Consider the following 16,122-nt stretch of genomic DNA (forward strand, 5'->3'; position numbering starts at 1 on the left):
GAGCCCTGCCTTGGGCTCTACACTGGGCATGGAGCCTACTTAAAAAAAAAAAATGCTGAGAAAATTAAAAGGAAATTCCCTTCATGTGTTAAAAACTTATACTATAATTATAGTAAATGTCATATTTAAAGATTAATTTTCAACACATTATCTTTGGTCAGGAGCAAATCAAGGGTGTCCACTTTTCATTACTATAGTTCAATGAATTACTAAAGATTAGGCATAATTCTTTAGAGTCTTATAAAATAAATGTAGATTTTGACAAATTTTGAGAAAAATAATTAAAAAAGTATAAAACTCTATCATTTCATAGACGTGTTCTCCACAGAAATCCCAGCAGAATTAACAAATGATGAGTTCATAAGAGAACTGAATAAGCTTGCTGAACATGAGGTCACCTCATTCAGTTTTTAGGCATTCATCTAAATCAGTAATGACTTCTTTAAAAATGTAATATAAAATTATTGCAACAAAAATTAAAAGGACATAGAAATTTATCTGGGAAAGAATTTGCAAAACCCATATAGTAGAAATTTTTAAATTGTAGTGAAGGAAATAAAAGCAGATGTGAGTAAATGTAAAGACATAGTATGTCTTTAATAATATAAAGACTTACTTTCTACAGTAACTTGTACGTTCAGGGTTCTTCCCATAAAAATGCATTTTGAAGAATTGGGCATACATACATAAATATCCTTGAAAAGCTCAGTTGATAAAAAAAAAAAGAAGTAAAATATCTCCTAAGAGATATATAGATGTGCTTCAAGGTCTAAGTAATAAGCACAATTAATGTTATTGTAGAAAATAGCAAAAAGATTAATGTAACAAATTAGGGTTCCAAACAGACCCCTTGGTTTGGGAACTAGGTAATGGTAAAGTGGTCCCACATCCAGTGGGAAAGGCTGGATTGTACATTATTTTGGGAAAACAGACTACACAGTAGAGGAATCACATTCACTCCTTATTCACACCACACTCAGTGGTCAACTCCAGACTGATGAGTGAGAGAAATGTAACTAGTAAAACTATAAAAACTGTGAGGAGAAAGTTCTTCACAGAGCCCTAAAGGCACAATATGTATGGATTTGTCTACATAAAAATTGAATAGTTTTGTTCAGTGAGAAGTATCACAGGAAGAATTAACATTTGGATGACAGATTGGGTGAAGAGGTTTGCAAAGGGTTTAGTATTGAAACTAGACAAAAACTATATTCCAAGCAACCAAAATGGATGAAGAAATTAGGAAGCAAATTAGCAAAATATAAAAAGGCACAAAATTATGCTAATTACGTGAAAGGTACCCAGCCTCTATAATAATCAGACAAATGCAAACTAAAACAAAAGTGAAATACTATTTTGCACCCGTGGGATTCACCTCAGGAGAAAGATACAACCAAGTATTGACAAGAATGAGGAGGAATGATAGTGTCCTTGATCGCTTGTGGTAACATAGCCTGGTACAGCGCTTCTGGAAGGAAATTCATAGCAGTGAATTTACGAATGCTTATATCTAACTCTTTAACAATCTAGTATTTGTTATTACACCCCAGAAAATCTGGTCCTCACTTCCAAGCAGGGTCATACTTGATGATTTTTGTGGAAGAAGAGAAGTAGAGTAACTTAGGTATTTTATTATTGAGTGAAAAGAAGCAAATGTGTTGGTCACATCATGTGGACTACTCAACTGATACGTCCAGTTTTCAAAACCTAATGTTGACTGGAAAAAGTGAAAACATGATTTGTGTAAAATGTTTAATTTAGTTATTTGAATCTGTGGTAAAAATCAAGCATCATGTTATAGTGTAATACATAAGGACAGTGTATCATACAGACATATTCTTTTCTAAATCTTTTTTTTGAAATCTCCATACAAAACTGAGTAGAATGTTCAGTGTTATTCCTAAAAATTTTTCTGCATGCTAGGTTTTTAAATGTTCTGCATTTTTGATCGCAGTATGGATAACTTTCATAAAAGTCTTTTCTTTATGTGTCTTTACAATGCCATCAAACACACAAAGAATATAGAACACATTTCTGTCATTGTAAATTGGAAAACTGACAGGTCTGACATTCTGTTCTTCTAATACCAGCCAATATTTGGGAGAGTAAAACATACCAAGTCTAGGTGTAATTTGTACAGAATTGCACTTTAATTTTTTTGTTTCTGAGGGCTTGGTGACTAACACAGTTTGGATGTTATCCCTTGTATACCAGATTTTATGCATAAGCCCAACTAATCCAGTTAGCCGTCTCTCCCCTCCTTCCCTGTTTTATTGGTGAAATCTAAATCTTACAAAATTAAAGGATATTTTGCCAATCTGATGAACCAGGCATACACACATTCTGATAGTTTTTTATTTACTTTAAAGTCACACTGGCTTCTGGCCCATATCTGACTTGGACTTCTTTCTCTGCATTATTGATTAACTGGAAGAACCATCGATTGGAAAAGCAATGGAGAATAAAGATATGGAGACTAGAAAACACTTCCCTAAATAATTGAAAAGGAATTATAGAAAGGGGATATTACATTTCTTAAATAAAATCTGAATATGATGGATAATAGTAGCCATTTGACAGGGATTAAAATCTCATAAGGTAACAGTGTCATATAATCTACAGAATTAACTATCCATGAAAGTAGCCAAGAGTTTTCTCCATATGTATCATTAAAACCTGAGCAATTAACTAATATGGAGTTGTCAGTGGCAAATAGTGGCATTTAATAAAATCTGCATAAACGTGTATTCTTCCGTGTCCCAGAAACAGGAAAATCTGATATTTCACTGTGTTAAGCCTTCTTTGGGGGGAATGAGAGGTTTCATCTTGAGCTCCGTGCTTCTGTTCTATGGCTTTTGTTCAAGATACTTTTTAAATTGCAGGAAAAGTGCAACTTGTTGATCGTTATGAGTGGATTCATTTACAGTTCTGTCGTTCTTGAATTGTCAGAGATTTTCCTTAGAAGATGTGCATATTTTGGCATCCAGCCCTCCAACATCTTGCAAGATTTAATATTGATATATATCTTTTTTTTTAAATCATCCCAGAATTTCAAAATGCCAGCTTGTGGTATGTCCTTTGCATATTACAAATTAAAATATTTGCTGTTCTTTAAAATACCTTCTCACCATGGTTCAGCTTGTATTCAAAGTGACATCCACAGACTAGCATAAACATAGTTTGATCGCATTTTGTTCTCAACTAAGTATTTAACAATATAAATCCAGGTGCTAGGTGTCTTTCATGTGCTACTAGAGAAAAATAACTGATTTTAAATGATTTTTAGTTGTAATTATAACAATAGATATCCTTCTTTTCCTGATGGTTCCCCCCGCCACAAGGTGGCCTATTTTTATCCTGACATTTTTGTCCATTCTATGAATTTCATCATGGGGAAGAAACAGCAGTTTGTCTCAGAGCAGCTCAATTTCGATCTCCAGATGACAAGCTGATATTTCTTGCCTTTGAAGAAGCTTTTAATATGATGGGTTAAATGTCAAGGAAAAAACTCCCATCATATATTAAACTGCGCTAACCTCATTTCTCTTAATATTAATGACATATTGACATTTGATTTTTAAAAAGTGTTCTTTTAAAAAAAACAGATATAAGGATTTTATTTTTTTTTATTTTTTTATTTTTAAAGATTTTATTTATTTATTTGACAGACAGAGATCACAGGTAGGCAGAGAGGCAGGCAGAGAGAGGAAGGGAAGCAGACTCCCTGCTGAGCAGAGAGCCTGATGTGGGGCTCGATCCCAGGACCCTGGGATCATGACCTGAGCCGAAGGCAGAGGCTTTAACCCACTGAGCCACCCAGGCACCCCAGATATAAGGATTTTAAAAGAATACATTCATTTAAGTATCTTGTGCCTTGGTACACATCATTTAAAGCCAACATAGTTGTAAGTATGAAAGAAATCAACTTAAAAGTTATTTACTTTTACTGGTGGTACCACCAGTTTAAAGAGTAAAATTTTGAACCTTTTGACTAAAAATTATGTGAAAAACTTCATTGTTTTTAATTGTAAATATGGTATCTGTTATGAAAACATGAAGGAGAGAAAGGAGTAATAGAGCTGGAAGAAGAAATAACATCTCCTTATTACATAAAAGGAAAGCGAATTATAAATGGCAGAGTCTAAAAATGGCTTATTAAAAGTTACTGGCTCCTTCAATCATTCCACCCAACAATGTTTTGGGAACACAAATATTATTTAATACTTGTTGAGAAAATACAATATTATACTCTTTGTTTACTATCTGTTTACCTCAGGCAATTCATTCTACAACAAGTACAACATCTATTAAGCTACTTGTTAAGCCTGAAAGGTAATATCTTTTCATAGTTTTGCAACATAACAGGACATGAAATAAGGCACTTCAAGAGACGTGACTCATGATTCTCACACATCCTTAAAATGAGGAAGAGATGTGAAGTTTGTACCCTATTATATAAATGCTACAGTTACCACTTCCACTATTTTGTTCTCACAAATATCTCTAGACACACACACACACACACACATACACACACACACACACTGAGGAAGAACATATTCAAAATGTCTATTCTGTACTTTTGTTATGGTAGCCCCTATCCACATGTAGATTTTAGGTTTAAATTTAAGTGAATTTTAATTAAAAAAAAAAGTTTATTTCTTTATTTTGACTGGTCACATTTCCAGAGCTCAGCAGCTTTCAGTGGGCTGTCGGCTGCTCTGTGGAAGAGCTGGGGTTTCAAACCTTTCTGTCCTCACAGAAAGTTCTATTGGAAAGTGCTGCTGACTTATTAGTGTGAAAGGAGGTATCTTTTCTTCTTTTTTTAAGATTTTATTTATCTATTTGAGAGAGTGAGAGAGTGAGAGAGAACATGAAAGGGGAGAAGATCAGAGGGAGGAGCAGACTCCCCGTGGAGCTGGGAGCCGGATGTGGGACTTGATCCAGCGACTCTGAAATCATGATCTGAGCCAAAGGCAGTCACTTAATGAGCTGAGCCACCCAGGTGCCCTGAAAGGAGGTTATCTTGAGATACCTTTGTTTCCTTCTTGATACTGTAGATTCAGCTTTTGAATATCTAGTCATGCATTTCTGTCCACGAGCACAGAGCTGTGATGACCATCCTTGTATGTCTCACAAACCTCTAAAAACATCATCACTGGGACGCCTGGGTGGCTCAGTTGGTTAAGCAGCTGCCTTCGGCTCAGGTCATGATCCCAGCATCCTGGGATCGAGTCCCATGTCGGGCTCCTTGCTTGGCAGGGAGCCTGCTTCTCCCTCTGCCTCTGCCTGCCATTCTGTCTGCCTGTGCTCGCTCGCTCTCCCTCTCTCTCTCTGACAAATAAATAAATAAAATCTTAAAAAAATAAAATAAAATAAAAACATCATCACTGCTGTTTGCTCTCAAGTTTATGTTCTCAAGAATGTACCTACAGATGAAATAACAGGACAGCTTGGTGTTACTAATCACACTATCATGCAAACAAGGTGTATTTTCTTAGGGGACACAAAGAGTAAGCATTCATGTTTGGTTCCATGTTTGGTAACTAAAACATTTTAAAATCATTTACATCACTTACATACTAAATTGTACACCTGAAACTAGTATAACGCTATATGTTCACTAACTGGAATTTCAGTAAAAACTTTAAAAAAAGATGGGAACTTCAAAAAATAAATAAAATCATTACCTCGGTTTGTTTGAAGGCAAGCTTTAAAAAAATTTGTTGCCTTTTTTGAAACTTTCCTCTTTGAATGAACTTTCCTTCAGAATGTCTTATTTTATAATTGTATCAGATGCTTGACATTCAAAACAGCCCTTTGTTTTTTTTTGTTTGTTTGTTTTGTTTTTTTGACAGAGAGATCACAAGCAGGCAGAGAGGCAGGCAGAGAGAGAGGAGGAAGCAGGCTCCCTGAGAGAGCAGAGAGCCCAATGCGGGGCTCGATCCCAGGACTCCGAGATCATGACCCGAGCCGAAGGCAGCGGCTTAACCCATTGAGCCACCCAGGCGCCCCCAAAACAGCCCTTTGAAGGAATTAGCTTTTCCTCTGAAAAGTTCTTGATAAAGGACCTGGAAATTTCAAATAGCAGGATATTTATCATATTAAAATACAATAAATATATAAACAAAATATAAATAAAAAATAAATAAAACACAAGGGGCCCAGCTGATAAGGCCAGCATGACGCACTAGGAGTCATTTCGCAATGCTTATGTGCTTTAACCAAACATTTGTTAATATAAAGTCGATTCTGTATACAAGCCAGTAACTTTATCCCCACTTGGGAAAAGATAACGTGCAGTTCAGAGAGGTTACCTGAGTCACACAGATAGTGATTGCAGAGAACAGACTGAAGCTAAGTCCTGTGCCTCTGGTGTCCTGAGAACTGGCTCTTTAAGAGCAAAGCAAAACCAAACCAAACCAACCAACCAAACCACCCCCGCCCAAAAAACCCCCCAAAAAACACAAAGCCATGATTTTCTGTGAGTGAATACTCCTGCGTGTTTTGATGATCAAGGGTTTTCAATTTCACAAAATCCCCACATACTTTGTTCTGAGCCACTCTAGAACATTCTAGAACACCACTGCTGCTCTGCCTCTTAACACAAACCCTTTGCATTATGGGGACTAGGTGAACACTTTTACTGAGAACATCATGATAATATGGACCATTCCCTTTCTTGACTCCTATATTTTCTCACATGGTACTGTAATTCGGAACATCTATCTTAACTTTAATCCAAGTATGAATATTTTTGAAGACATCAAAAATACTTCGCTATAAAATTCTCTTTTACTTGAACTCCGTTGCACCTTATTGATCCTAAAAGAAAATAGAAATTTTAGCATGCAATCATTCTTATCAAATATTCAATTCTATTTGTTTTTCTGCTCTCTCAACAAACTTATTCCAGGCTGGTGTCTGATCACTAGTTAAAAATTAAGCTGAATAATAAAGCAAAACCTGGGAACTTCCCTGTGTGTTTAGTAATAGCCCGTGTAACCCATGATATCCAATGTGAGATTTTATTCTCACAATGGAAGAGAAGCCTTAAGCCTCTAGTGCCTGTATTATTTAATAATTATCATAAAGAACAATGTATTATTAACTGTTAGTGTTAGATTTATTGTTTTCTTTTCTACAGATGTTTTCCAATTAGAATTACAAATAATAAGCAAGTTCCACTCAGCAGACCGATTTGCTCAAATATAGGCATGTGTCCCTTGACACTAACTTGGTCCCCCAGGGCCAATGTGGAGGCAGCATTACCCTAAATCTGAGACGCCATTCTGCAGAATAGAGATGATTGACGTAGAGTCCGGTCACATCTCTGACAATGTTCTGGGCTAAATGGTGGTCATTATGCTTGGAGTTCCCCATGCATAAGGCCATGCCTGGAGCTCGTTCAATGGGCAGGTTTCTGGGTGTCCCTACAAGAGATTCTAAAGCAGTAGATTTAAGAGTCCCTGAGGAACCAGCACTTTTCACAACCACACTGTACGGTTTGGATAGAAACTTTTTATTCTTTTACCAGCACAGAAATAAGACAGAAGAAAATTACGTACTTGCATGTCACTAATTTCAGGTTCCTAAGCACATTATGTTTCTATGTTATAGGGACTTAGCATTTCCTTAAATGCATTCCTTTACATCCTACTCTTTTTTCTTTTGAATCCTACTGGCATTCCAGTTTGCCTTTTATTATACATTTTATATATCATCTTTCATTAAGACCTGCCTTGACCCTCCTACCCCTGCACCCAGCAAGCTCATGTCTCTCTACCCTGCTTGGGCAACATCACGTACATCTGTTCTTAGAGCTGTTCCCCTCTGTGCTCTCTTTTTTGTTTGGTTTTGTTCCCTACTGGTCTGCAGGCTTCTGTGTTCCTTCTTAGGGACTTGCACATAGTAATCACTCGATAAATAATGTTGAATAGATGAATGGACAAATCAGCTTACCAGCTACAGAAATTTCCTTACTGAGACATACTTTATTATTAGGTTTTTGGATCATTAAAAAAAATCACTTTGCATGTTTTAAAAAGTGCTGTTACTGAAAAAAATGACCATCATGTTTCTACATGTTCCTTGTATAAGCACTCGATTGATAAATTCCTTTAAGAAGAGATTTGGATCAGGGATCCATGCATCATGGATGCAGAGCTGTCCATACTCAGATTTGAATTCTGTCTCTGTCAGTTACCACTTGAGTAACCTTGGGCAATTTGCTTAAAATCTCTAGGCTTCAGGATTTTTATCTTTAATATAGGGCTATAATCTTAACTACCTCTTGAGTTTGACTGAATCAATATAGGTAAACCACTTAGAATAGTAAGTTTTGGTTGTGTTTTTTGATAACCTTGAGTAGTTATCATCTGATTTAAGGATATGGACTTGAAAAGAGAAATGACTCTGGATAAGTAAGGTGTTTAGGCTAACTCCATTCACTTGTTGCCTTTCCCAGAATAAAATCCAGGCAAGTGTAAATAATAAAATTTAAAGATGATGTATAGCAGTGCACAGACAACTTGGAAATGTAATATTCTTAAGGAGACATGAATTAATAAGTCTTGATGAAAGCATTTTATTTTATAGACAATGGAAGCAGAAGAACACATTCAAAAAAGTTTCAGCACATCAAAGAATCAGTAAAACTGAACTCTCAGAAAAGGGGAAAAAAGTAACCTCTGATTCTCAGTTTTTCCCAATTCTTATTGATGGGCTTTTAATCATTTGCTTTAGGCACAATGATATCAGCGGTGTCATTGCTATGCTCCCACAGCCTCCGACCAGCCTGGATGGATTGTAGAAAGGGACGTTCCTAACAGGCTTTCTCTTTAGAACCGAGAAGCTTTGGTTGCTGCACAAATGTACCACGTTGTTCAACAAGGGGGTGCTGCATTTCTGTAAGAATCAGTGGGGTGGAACCAAAGTCTTTGGGCAGGTAGGAACTGGGAAGGAAACTGAACAAAAAAAACCTGGTTGGTACAGAAAAAATTGATAACAGAACAGCTCCACTTGAAATAAAGGGCAGATTTTTCCACTGTTTGCTGAGACATAGAGGCACACATTGGATGGGGTGGGGGTCCCAAGGAAGGCCCTAGAGCTGGAGCTTGTTATATCCATTTTCTGCCTCTGTCCCTATTTAGGTCTTGTTTTCACGAGGGCCTTGCTGAGTGCGGGGCACAAGAGTAATGCTAGCCTGCACTGGCAGGTCGGGCCACTTCTAGGTTGCTTACACTCAGGGCTGCTTATGTTGGTGGACAAATATAAACAGGAAGGTGAAAAAAAACATACGTATATACATACATATATATGTATATATATGGATGGCATTGGCCAGGGACCCTGGTATATGAAAATGTTGAGAACATCAGTAGAGTTGAACATTTCAGCCATATTTTCTCTACCCGTCCTCCTTAACACCACAGTTTGCAGGCTCTGTTTTTACTTCAAAGGAGGAGGAAGCTAGCCCGTTGGGGAGCTGTTAGCTATTTTGATACATCTGTCTTCATCCCTCCTCGTTAGCCTGTAATTGTAGCCATCTTGGCCATTGATTCCCTCATTTACTGCTGTAGAACCTTTCCAGATCCTTCCTTGGGCTTACTCATTGATAATTCCTGAAGATACCATTATTCATTTATTTTTGTAAAGTGGGTGATATGTTTGCATTGGCTCAGACAGCTGGGATCTAATCATTCCTCGGTGAGTCTTTAAGTGTAGTAGGTAATGGCGCTGAGATTTAATCAGTAGTTTCGGAGAGCTCTAGGGTAGACTTCATCACATCTGGATTACTTGAAAGCATGCAGCTTGACTAAGCAGTCCTTCGCCTGGTAAGCTGCTCACAGTTGCTTTGCCATCAGTGTGGGAATTTATGTGAGGTCTGTGTCACTCTTACTCCCTTTGGGAAGAGGAAGGAAAATACAACTTAAAGTCTGGGATAGGTTTTCTATCTTATTTACTTAATGTTTGTCAAATTCCTTTGAAGGCAATTTTTGTCAGCTTATGCACAACCAATGGAAAGCGGTAGAAGATAGTGAGGGTAAGCGTCAGCCCCTGAATCCAAGTATCCTGGGCTCACAGCCTTAGCGTTGACAGTTTCTGTTTTCTCGAGCATGTTTGTTACTGCGTTTCCATTTCCCCATTTGTAAAATGGAGCCTTGGTGGGCCCTACCTTATACCCACTTTATAGGATAACTGCAAGGATTAAATGAGTTAATATATATAAAGCATTTAAAACAGTTTGTGGCAACTGGTGTGTACTCTGAGTATTAATTCTCATTTAGATGTGCAGTATTTACATGTATGTACCTATCACGTACATCACATATTTCCTACAGACATGCATGTGTACTCATACATGCATGTTGTTACTTATTCCATACATTTATATATGTATTACAGATATTTAAAGGATAAGTTAAGATAGTTTAGAGATGTATTGTTATCACACAAATTTAAAGAGAAAACAAAAATATTTGACATATTGATTAATGAGCGAACCAACAAGATATTAAAACTGATTTAAAAAAGTATTCAAAATTCACCCCCCCCACACATATATAGGTCATCAGGAATGATGGAATAAATTTGCTTACTGATCTATACATATATAAATATGTGTGTGTGTGTGTGTGTGTGATAATGTGCTCTGTCTTACAGTGCTATATTTATAATTCTAACTACCCTGCATTTTGCTATTTATTATATACATTACTCCATTATACTTGCTCTCTCGATGTTTATAAACCTTGTTTTTAATTTGTCCTCATTTCTTTTTGTATGGAATAATCTTTGCAAATTTACTAGCTCCCTTTCCCCCTTCTAATTCATGAGATTTTTTTGTGTTGTTTCTTTGTGCTAACATTTGTAGTTTTGAAAGACGGTTGATTTTACTATAATTTTTCCTGTATCATATATAAAATCCTGTTGCTTCTCCTCTAATTAGGATATATTAAAATACTAAATTGGGGCACTGGAATGACGCAGTCAGTTGAGGATCCGACTCCTGGCTTCTGCTCAGATCATGATCTCAGGGTGGTGGGATCCCGATGTCAATCTGCCTGAGAGTCTCTGTTCCTCTCCCTCTGCCCCTCCTGCTTGCGCACGTGCTCTCTCTCTCTTTCTCTCTCTCTCTCATAAATAAATAAATCTTTTAAAAAATAAAGTACTTAATTATCTCCTTGGGTTTGTTTTTCTTTTTGTCTCGTACAGTGTACACCCTACAAATTTGTTCAAACCCTTCACACATACCCAATGGCTGTTGACATGGAGCCCTAAGATTTTCTCACTTTAATAATTGCCTGCTTGAACTTCCATGCAGAATCTCTGTCACTAACACAAAAGACAATGTCTTTTTTTGCTTCTTACTCTACTTTTAGTGATATTTGAAAGATATCTCGCCAAGAGTTTTATTACTCATTATCATTGCTTTAATTATGTATTCCTATAATTCTTTTGTGAATGTGATTAAGTATCCTCTTTTCTCATTATTGTTCCTGGTACAACTTCTAAAATCTGCATCAGCTGATTGCTTTCTTCATCATTACAATTTAAAATCACCTCTTGACTATCTTCATCCCTCACTGAAATTAGTTCAAAGTCCCCTCCTTGGATTAATGACTCCTCCTCGCCTGAGCTATGCTCGCCTTTCTTTGAGAGATAAATAGATAAGTAGCCCATTCCATAATCATCAAATCATGAGATTAGAAGATAATGCTGGAGGTTATTTAGAGTTGATTCCCTGGATTCCAGATGCGGGGGAGGACACAGAAAGTTTCCCGTCCTGATGTTCTCTCTACAGAGGGAGTTTTGGGAGCGTCTTACGTGAATGCAGTTTCTTTCTACGCTGTGATGCAGAGTTACTAAAAGTGAAGGTTCAATTAACAGCTACAAATTCAAGTAAGTTGAAATCACATTACTGCCAATTATCCGTTGCTGGTACGTGCCAAAGGGGAATATTAACCAGTAAATTAGCATGTTGAATGTTTCATCCATATACAAATCAAATTCAGGCGAGTTGTCTCTTACAAGGAGAAGGAAACAAGCATGGAGCCTTGGCTAACTTTGTAGGACAAGTGATTCGACGAGGTACCGGGTTTTCTTTTTTTTTTTTTTTTAAAGATTTTATTTATTTATTTGACAGACAGAGATCACAAGCAGGCAGAGGCAGGCAGAGAGAGAGGAGGAAGCAGGCTCCCCGCTGAGCAGAGAGCCCGATGTGGGGCTCGATCCCAGGACCCTGGGATCATGACCCGAGCCGAAGGCAGAGGCTTTAACCCACTGAGCCACCCAGGCGCCCCGAGGTACCGGGTTTTCAACAAAACATAATTTATCTTTAAAATGATTTTGGATGTGTTCGCTGATAATATTATAAACCGAATGCTGGGCAGAGAACGTTTCCAGAGTTGACACAGGTTTCCTAAAGTTTGTTTGTTTTACCAATTTACTTATCTGTCTCATAACTGATAATAATTTTTTTAAGAGGAAAAAAAGGGCATTTATTGTAAGGCTGTAGGATAGCTGCTTTAAAAAGATCAGGTGCGCAATTCCAGTTTGAACTTATTTGATCTCTGATGAGCTTCTCTGATGTGTCCGGAGGTCAGCAGGTCAGTCTGTCTGAGCCGGCCTGCTGGGGTGGAGACCATGTGAGAACCGAGGCACACTCTCTGCCTCCAGAATGTGGATGAGGCCGTCCTAGACCAACCAGCCTCCAGACAGTAATTTTATTGACTTAGGATGTACTAAATCAGCAGGAGAACCCTCCTAGTTTAACCATTTCTTTTGGGGGTGGTATTCTTTTGCTGAAATACAATGGTAGATAAAAACAATTCAGGGTTGCCTGGGTGGCTCAGTCGATTAAGCATCTGCCTTCGGCTCAGGTCATGATCCCAGGGTCCTGGGATGGAGTCCCACATCAGGCTCCCTGCTCAGTGGGAAGCCTGCTTCTCCCTTTCCCTCTGCCCCTCCCCCACCCTGCTCCTGCTTGTGCTCTCTCTCAAACAAATAAAATAAAATATTTAAAGAAATAAAAACAGTTCAGCGAAAGCATCAGAATTTTTGAGGTGCATTAGTCAGTCATACAAAACAGGCATAGAGGTGCTTACCACTACTAAACTTCTGTTTACCCTTTCCTCTGTTCCTGAAATATCTAACCTGTCCTGTTCTGCTCTCATTGATTGGGGCCCATTTGAAATACCACCTTTTCTAGGAAATTCCCTGAGATTCTCTCAGTTTGGTTTGGCACATGGTTTTGCATCATCACCCTACCCGCCGTGCATTTGCCATTGAACTGTGCAACTAGAATGACTCATCTGTGCGTCAGAGAGGAGTGCTGGGCTGTGACGTCCTTTGTAGGTGGGATGATTCCCGATGGCCCCTGTGTCCTTGATGACTGGCAATATAACCGACATTTAGTAAATGGAATTCTAACCCACCCTTACTGTCATTCTGGTCAAAGTAATTTTAGCCCATCAAAAAACTCAGTATTGGGTATTTGACAAAAAATTTTAACAAACTCATGGGCCACGTGCCATGGAGCAAATACAAAAACCAAAACTGAATAATAAAAAAATCGATAAAAATATAAAGTAAAATGGATAGAAATGAGGAAGAGACTGGCAAGAAATAATGAAAACAGACAGATTTGCTAAATCCTATGTGAACTGCTACAGATCTGATAGGTGTTTGGTGGCAGAGAAGTTTAAAGACATGGATAAATTATCTTTAGTTTTTCAAAGTAAAATTTATATAGGAAGGACACTGAAGAGAGATGACAGCAAGATCCTTTCTGATGACTCAGTGCCAGCTCTCCCCTGTGGCTACTTAACCTTTCAGATAGCAGGTGGTTGGGCGCTGATGGTGCTAATGGTGGTGGCGGTGGTGGTCTTGGGTGCAACACTGGATCCCCTAATGATGGTCAAAAAGATATTTATCTCGACGTTTGCAGCATCACATTCCCAAAATAAGATTCACGTAAGACCTTCCTAAAGAGACCTGGAGGGAAACCTGATTTTCAGGGGAAGCTTGTAGCGAGGAGTGGAGGGGACGATGGGATTCAGAGAGCAGCTTAGGGAATCCAGACCATACTCAGATCCTGCAAGTTAACGGGGCCAGGGGAACAGAGATCTGGAGCTTGGCCAGATCCTACTGTTGGCAGAGATGGGGGCGGCACTCTGTCCATGTCTGAGCCCTCATTTTGCCAGTCAGAGGGGGCAGGGCTCAGGTGTGGCTGATAATCCACGGGGCAATTTCAGCACCCTGCAATAATCACCTTCCACAATGGCAGGTTATAGATCTTTGCTGATATTTCCCTTGGATTCCTTTAGACGTCTTAAATGCCTTTACTCTGATCCTGGTCGTTTATGTTTTATTGGGTTGACCAGTTTGAACTCTGCCCTTGGCTACTCTGTGAGAGATGAATTTTAGTGAACAGAATGATTACAAAAGGGCCCTGGATAATTGGAACTGGACCCATGAAGGGATTAAGTGAGACTTACCAAGAGCAGATACTCTTGGGAAGGCAAAACGAACACATGAAGCACACAAGCAAGCAGGCAAATGGATAAACCCTGAGAAAACTGATACGGGAGAAACAGCTAAATACCTGTGCAAGGGAAGATGGGATGGAATTCAGAAGCTTAATTGGACGCTCATGTCTGGTCCTATTCTGAAAATGTGTGAAATTACAGTCAGTAGAGAGAGAAGCATTTCTGAGAATGGTATTGGAGTCAAACGTAAGAGGAATGCAGAGGATTTCAGAGGTTTCATGAGAATGTCATAGTGATGTTGAAAGGAATAAATCAATTTGAAATAGTTTACCTGCGAATAGAGGATCAAGAAAAGGCTTCCAGGAATTCATAATCTATTCTGGAAAATAAGACAGTCATAGAACGGTATGAAGCCTCGATTACTGAACTGTGAGGTTCGGGCTCATCATTCAGTGTCACTTTGGGGAATAGGGTCAGTGGGTTTGGGACACATGAAACAATCTATTTGGAAAGAAATGAGATTTAATCTGACTTTGTTAGGATGCGTAGGATTTAGATAGGCACGGAGTGAGGGGTATGTTGGGATAGTCACGTGAGAAATCACGAATCAATTTAAATTTATTTATTTATTTATTTTAAAGATTTTATTTATTTGACAGAGAGAGAGAGAGAGAGATCACAGGCGGGGTGGGGGGGGGAAGCAGGCTCCCCACTGAGCAGAGAGCCCAATGCAGGGCTCGATCCCAGGACCCTGAGATCATGACCTGAGCCGAAGGCAGACCCTTAACCCACTGAGCCACCCAGGCGCCCTAATCTAAATGTATTTAATTTGGCATAATATAATTTGATTTTATAAGAAAGAATTTCCTATTAAGGGGTTTTAAGATTTTGGAATATATTGCTATGGATAGCTACGTTGTATGGTGTTCTTCATTTTTTTTTTTAAATTGTTCCAATGCCATCGTAGATGAAGAAAAGAAAAAGATTCACAGTCTTCCTTCACTCTTGATTTTGTCAGGGTTTAGGTTCCCCCTGATTAAGTAAAGAGTTATATTCCACAGAGTAATTTATATTTATTTGAAAATTACTTTAATAAAATGCATAGGCATAAAAATATTCAAATTTCATGCATACATCATTGGTTTTTGGAGTGAAGGAAGAGTAGCAGTCTTTTAAACAAATTATTTCTATTTTCACTGTATCACAGATTTTTTTTTTCTTTTAATTAAGAATCGCACCAGACACTTTTTAATACTCTCCCCTAACTAGGTCCCTTACGTGTCTGAATTGCTTGTATCGCGAGTGAGGGGAATCACTTAATATAAGCTTATTAGACAACCGAGCAGCTTGAAAATCCCCCACTAGACCTTTCAGGAAGGTTTAATCAACCCGGTAAGACCCTGATGAGGCTAACAATTAGACTTACTGTATTTTTAAAATGGAGATGCTGAGTTTCAAAATATTAAAATGGTATTTAAATACAGTGATGACGAAATTGGAGGTACTCTTGCCACCACAAATCAGAACCTGCATCTCCCTCCATCCTTGTAGCTCATTACAGGGCTTTGTTGAATTAACAAGTATTAATTTCCTTCCGAATTGCCACGAGGAATTAAGCTTGGTTCAATAT

This window comes from Lutra lutra, chromosome 2 (genome assembly GCF_902655055.1).
Source record: "Lutra lutra chromosome 2, mLutLut1.2, whole genome shotgun sequence".
NCBI classification, from domain to species: Eukaryota; Metazoa; Chordata; class Mammalia; order Carnivora; family Mustelidae; genus Lutra; species Lutra lutra.